The following is a 6,384-nucleotide window of genomic DNA, read 5'->3' on the forward strand; positions in this document are numbered from 1 at the left end:
CCTTCCTCCCGGAGCCCTCCGTCTAACCTTGACCGGTCTTCTGGCCCTGCAGTGCAAGGTCAAAGGGTGTTAGCGTTTACTCGTAAATGCTGGATACTTACACTGAAATAACACTTTAAAGTGTATGTCGTTGATGGAATATTAGGTAGTCACTAAAGCCATGTTGTGAATATTTTTGCAGCATCAGAAATACTTAGGATAAGTAAAAAGGAAAAATAAAAGCAAAATGCAACTGAATAGCACAGGGAACTATAGTCAATATCTTGTAATAAACTATAATGGAAAAGAGTCAAAAAAAGAATATAGATATGTACATATATATGTATAACCAATCAGTTTGCTGTGCACCTGAAACTAACACAATATTGTTAATCAACTATAATTTTTTAAAAAAACAATGCAAATTTGCATTTAGGATGTGTAAAAGTTTCCCGTGAATCCCTAAGGCTGGCACAGAGCTTTGCAGAATGTTTTAATGCATGAGGAAATGGAAGATAAAATAGAAACAAGCGATTTATTAGGGTGATAGAATTGTAGAAGAACTTTCATGTACACTGTCATTGTTATTATAGGATTGTGCAATGCATAATAAATAAATAAAATGGGATTGTTATCACTTTCTAAACTCTTACAAACATTCTCACCCTCTCCCTCCCTTTGGTCGGCAACCTACAGTCCTGTGAGCGAGATTAGACAAGTTTACAAATAGCCAGGAAGCGAGAATACGTCTGGGGCCATAAAAGGGTTACAGATAAAGCGCTTTCCAGGTCAGAGCCCAGAGGGAGGCACAATAGCCCTTTGAAATCCAAATCCGTTTCCCGGCCTCGGGCTTCTGCGCTTCCACTTATTACGCGCCGAAATGAGGAAGTACAGAGGGGTGTGCCCGCCGCCCTAAAATCTCTCCCCAAGGAGAAATATTTTAAAATCTTATAAGTAGGAATATCGCTGCACCTTAGTGCCTCTACACAGGAAAAAGTTAAAGCAGGGAATGGGATGGATTCGCTGTGATGGGGCCAACTTGAAATTCTGACAGTAGGTCCTGAGTCCCTTCTCTTTCCCAGACTGGTGGGACCTTAAAAAAAAAGGAAAGAAAAGAAAAGAATGCTAATATCCAGGTGAAAATCTTATAACCACGTGGAGAAAATAGACTTAGGAGACTGGAGGTCAGGCTGGAACCTATGAAAATCCAAATTTAAAAGTTTACATTCAGCAAAATGAAACAATAAAGAAGACACTAAAAAGCGTGTCAATTATATGTTTATTTTCATGCTTTTATTAGTAATAACGGATACTGTGCAATTACATTCCCTTCACTATCCCTTCCTCCCTGGAAGCTTTGCAGGATCTCCCTCCTCTGCAATTTCAAGTAGATGAAAATAAATTTGTCTTGCTTTGTTGTAGAATCTTTTTTTTTTTAAATTGGGGTATAGTTGTTTTACAATGTTGTGTTAGTTTCTACTGTACAGCAAAGTGAAGTTCCCTGTGCTATACAGCAGGTTCTCATTAGTTATCTATTTAATACATATTAGTGTATATATGTCAATCCCAATCTCCCAATTCATCCCACCCCTCTTTTCCCCCTTTGATGTCCATATGTTTGTTCTCTACCTCTATGTCTCTATTTCCGCCTTGCAAACCAGTTCATCTGTACCATTTTTCTAGATTCCACATATATGTGTTAATATATGATATTTGTTTTTCTCGTTCTGACTTACTTCACTCTGTATGACAGTCTCTAGGTCCATCCATGTCTCTACAAATGACCCAATTTCGTTCCTTTTTATGGCTGAGTAATATTCCATTGTATATATGTACCACATCTTCTTTATCCATTTGTCTGTCGATGGGTACTTAGGTTGCTTCCATGACCTGGCTATTGGAAATAGTGCTGCAATGAACATTGGGGTGCATGTGTCTTTTTGAATTATGGTTTTCTCTGGGTATATGCCCAGCAGTGGGATTGCTGCGTCATATGGTAATTCTATTTTTAGCTTTTTAAGGACCCTCCATACTGTTCTCCATAGTGGCTGTATCAATTTACATTCCCACCAACAGTGCAAGAGGGTTCCCTTTTCTCCACACCCTCTCCAGCATTTATTGTTTGTAGTATCTATACATACTGAGAGGCAATTTTGCTTTGTCTCGTATTCCATACATATGATCAAAGATTTTATTTTTTAAATCTGATTTTCATTGTTGTTGTTGCCATTATTACATAGCATTGGCTCCCACTTCTGGAGACCCAGTAACTTGGTTGCTTGCAATGAAATAAATTTTTGGTAACTTTATTTAAACTATCCAGCATAACTGAAATGGACATTATTCAATTTCCAACTTTCCACAGGCTGTTACACAAGACTTACCTTACAGTGGACCTAAAATTCTTGCGGTTCTTCCAAAAGGTACACAAAAATTTTTTTAAATCATGTATGCTAGAATTTTGCATAAAGGAAACTGGAGGTTGGAGAGGAATGTACGATGTGCTTAAATAATAAACAAGCAAGTAAATAAATAAAAGCCCTGGAGATCTGGGAAAAGAGCACAAAACCTGGACTTGAGGAACTGGAGTTTTCAACTTTCTTGAGCCTGGGTTTTATCAGCTCTTAAATGGGAATAAAAATACTTGCCTCACAGATTTTCTGTGGGTTTAAGTGAGATAAGGCAGGTGCAGTCTCCTAAAAACACACAGTAATAGTGGTGAGAGTGGGCAACCTTGTCTTGTTCCTGATCTTAGTGGAACTGGTTTCAGTTTTTCACCATTGAGGACGATGTTGGCTGTGAGTTTGTCATATATGGCCTTTATGATGTTGAGGAAAGTTCCCTCTATGCCTACTTTCTGCAGGGTTTTGGCACATATATACAATGGAATATTAGCCATAAAAAGAAACGAAATTGAGTTATTTGTAGTGAGGTGGATGGACCTAGAGTCTGTCATACAGAGTGAAGTAAGTCAGAGAAAAACAAATACCATATGCTAACACATATATATGGAATCTAAGAAAAAAAAAAAAAGGTCATGAAGAACCTAGGGGTAAGACGGGAATAAAGACACAGACCTACTAGAGAATGGACTTGAAGATATGGGGAGGGGGAAGGGTAAGCTGTGACAAAGTGAGAGAGTGGCATGGACATATATACACTCCAAACGTAAAATAGATAGCTAGTGGGAAGCAGCCGCATAGCACAGGGAGATCAGCTCGGTGCTCTGTGTCCACCTAGAGGGGTGGGATAGGGAGGGTGGGAGGGAGGGAGATGCAAGAGGGAAGAGATATGGGAACATATGTATATGTATAACTGATTCACTTTGTTCTGAAGCAGAAACTAACACACCATTGTAAAGCAATTATACTCCAATAAAGATGTTAAAAAAAACAACAAAAAACACACAGTAAACTGGCACAGAGTAGCCTCTTCACTGAGTCAGTCTGGGTGGGATGGAGCAGGATCAGGCAGGAAAGTAACATGGAAGATGTCTTCAGGCCAGACTTGGATTGATGAGGAAGAAATAAGGTATTTAGCCAGAGGAGACCGGCTTGCCTGTGGTGTGTATTAAAAATCCTACTCTATGTAAATACCTCAGGGAAATCACTGGTGGAAAAGAGTTATAGAAATCATCAGCTGCACAATTCTCCCTCCCTCTCTTTTTTCTTCACCTTGAGATGAAAGCAGGAATCTTCCAATTTAGTGAGGGAGGAATAGGAGGGTAAAACAAAGCAGAGAAGCCACTGATGTAGTGAAAAGAGCCCCACCCTCGAAGTCAGCAACTAGTCCAGAGCTGTCACCAACTGTGCTGCAGAACCATGGGCTTAATGGCTCTATGCCTCAGTTTCCCCATTGGCCACATGAAGATAACATCCCTTTATGTCCTTCACCAGTGAATTAAAAAGTAGTAAAGCTCCTTTAACTACAGTTATACAAATACAAGGTGCAACTAGTTCAGAGCCAAGTGAGTAAATGTGGCCTGAGGGGGAAGAGCCTGGAAACTGAGAAATTCTAAGCAACTAGCAATGAGGTTATTGCTCCAGAAAAGGAAAAGTTGTCTTCAATGGCATTTGACTGCCTGATTCCAGTAAAAATGACTCAGTTATTGATAATGGCTGAGAAGAAAAAGTAATCAATTATCATTTACTGCATTTATACAATTACATTTATTGAATAGTATTGTGTGTCTGGCAAAGACACGTAAATAGATAGGAAAGGAATCTGTACCCCTGATAAGGCAAACAATGTAGCTGGGGAAACAATTTATACTTAAAGGACAAAAAACAAGGATGCAAATATGAAACATAAGCAAAAATAAAAATAAGTCAGGGTCTGTGACAGACAACTGCCCAGATCTGAAAAGGAAGGCAAGACTGGTATGCTCACCAAGGCACACTGTAGTTCTCTAAATCTTGTTCCAAATTATATGCCTATTTAGATTCTAGTTAATTACCTGCTTTTTAACAATCTATTTTGTAATGTAAGAGTACAATTGAATGTAAACACACTCTCCTCTCTAACTCAGTCACAGGTACAAGAGGGGACTTTTGCTACTTGCCCCATAAGATCAAAATCAAAACATACACCTGTTCCGGGAGATACAGACCAGGAACCTAGTCCTGGTCCTAGTCCTAGGAGGAAAAACAAGGGGGATGGGAGAAGGGGGACAGCATTGTAAACTCAAACCTTTAAGATGATACAAGTTGGGGGTGGGAGGTTTTTAGTTTTTAGACAAAGGCATTTAGTGCTTTTTCCCTTACATTTTAAAACGTTAGTCTGTTTATGTTATGTATATTTTATCACAATTTATAAAAATATATTAATCTGTCAACTCAGTAATAGAGGATCCAAAATCATTTGCTTTTTCTGGGGTCCTCTCTGTGGCCCAAATGCTAAATAGGTTCTCTTAGGTCAGCATTTGTCAAACATTTTTGACTGTGCTCCATGGTAAAATGTTCACTTTACAGCACAATCCAGTATACACATGTGTGTATGTGCATGTGTGTGTGTGTGTGTGTGTGTGTGTGTATGGGTATGTGTGTGTATTCACATGAAATAAGCAAAAGTTTCATTAAATAATACCCTTGCTGTGTGCAAAGCAGTCTGGAATTTTCTATTTAATTTTTTAAATTAAATAGAAATTTTCTATTTCTATTTTTTTTTTTTTTTTTTGCGGTACGCGGGCCTCTCACCGTTGCGGCCTCTCCCGCCGCGGAGCACAGGCTCCGGACACGCAGGCCCAGCGGCCATGGCTCACGGGCCCAGCCCCTCCGCGGCACGTGGGATCCTCCTGGACCGGGACACGAACCTGTGTCCCCTGCATCGGCAGGCGGACTCTCAACCACTGCGCCACCAGGGAAGCCCCTCTATTTAATTTTTTTAAATGCTGATTTCAACTTATTAAATTGATTTCTCAGTGGGCTACGACCTGTGTTTGAAAACCACAGTCTTAATTCATCTCCTTTCTCAGAGCATAAGTCTTTCTAGTGAACAGGACAAATGACTCGCTCAAAGTTAAATATCAACTTGCAAGTTTTCTCCCTGTTACTTTGCCCACTGTTTTGACTTTCTACCACCCTGCACTTGAGCAAATATTGATTGAGGTTTTATGAATTGGTAGGCAGTGTTAGAAAACAAAACATAGATAAAGCCTTTTCAAATGCTTTCAAACATGCTTTGGTCAGTCATGGCCGTACTCTGCTGGTCACATAGTAGGTCCTCCCAGCAACCACTACAGACGCCACTCCAACCTACATTCAGCTCTGACCACAGCTCCTATTTGACAAGCTGTATCCACTTTCTTTACTTTGGAACCCTAAGCTCAGGGCAATCACTTTAGGGCCAGAATCGTAAAATAAAAATATGGAGCGCTGCACACTGGAACAGGATGTGTTCCAGAGAATGAAGGTGAATTGTCAGCTCATATATTTGAGGTTGATATTTGAGGTTGGTACTATTTTCCATTTTATTTTGCATTTTTTTCCCTTTAAAATGTACTTGGAAACCTTCAGTTTCCTGTCCTAATACTGCTGACTAAATTATTCTTTGTTTCCCCTGTGCTAAAAGGAAGCTTACATGGGAGAACATGGAACAGGAGCAATCCAGGTTAATATGGTGGAATTTGCCCCTACTTTATTGCAAGTGGCAAAAGTTACTCAGGTAAGGGAAAGAAGAATATATAATTAATTTTAAAATTAATTACAAGAATATTTATGCCAATGAGTATAGTGGTCAAAGTCAGAGTTTTGAGCAGGATATAAGGTCCTATTTAGTTAGCCCTTCTAGTTTCATAATAGAATTTCAAGTTTGGCAGGAACTTTGACTCATGTACCATACATAGCCTGTAACAGATGTCCACTAAATATATGTTGAATTCATTTGACAAAATTCCTCTACTTTACC

Source organism: Aethalodelphis obliquidens, unplaced genomic scaffold (genome assembly GCF_003676395.1).
Source record: "Aethalodelphis obliquidens isolate GAN/ISIS:26980383/991018 unplaced genomic scaffold, ASM367639v1 scaffold1, whole genome shotgun sequence".
In the NCBI taxonomy this organism is placed as follows: Eukaryota; Metazoa; Chordata; class Mammalia; order Artiodactyla; family Delphinidae; genus Aethalodelphis; species Aethalodelphis obliquidens.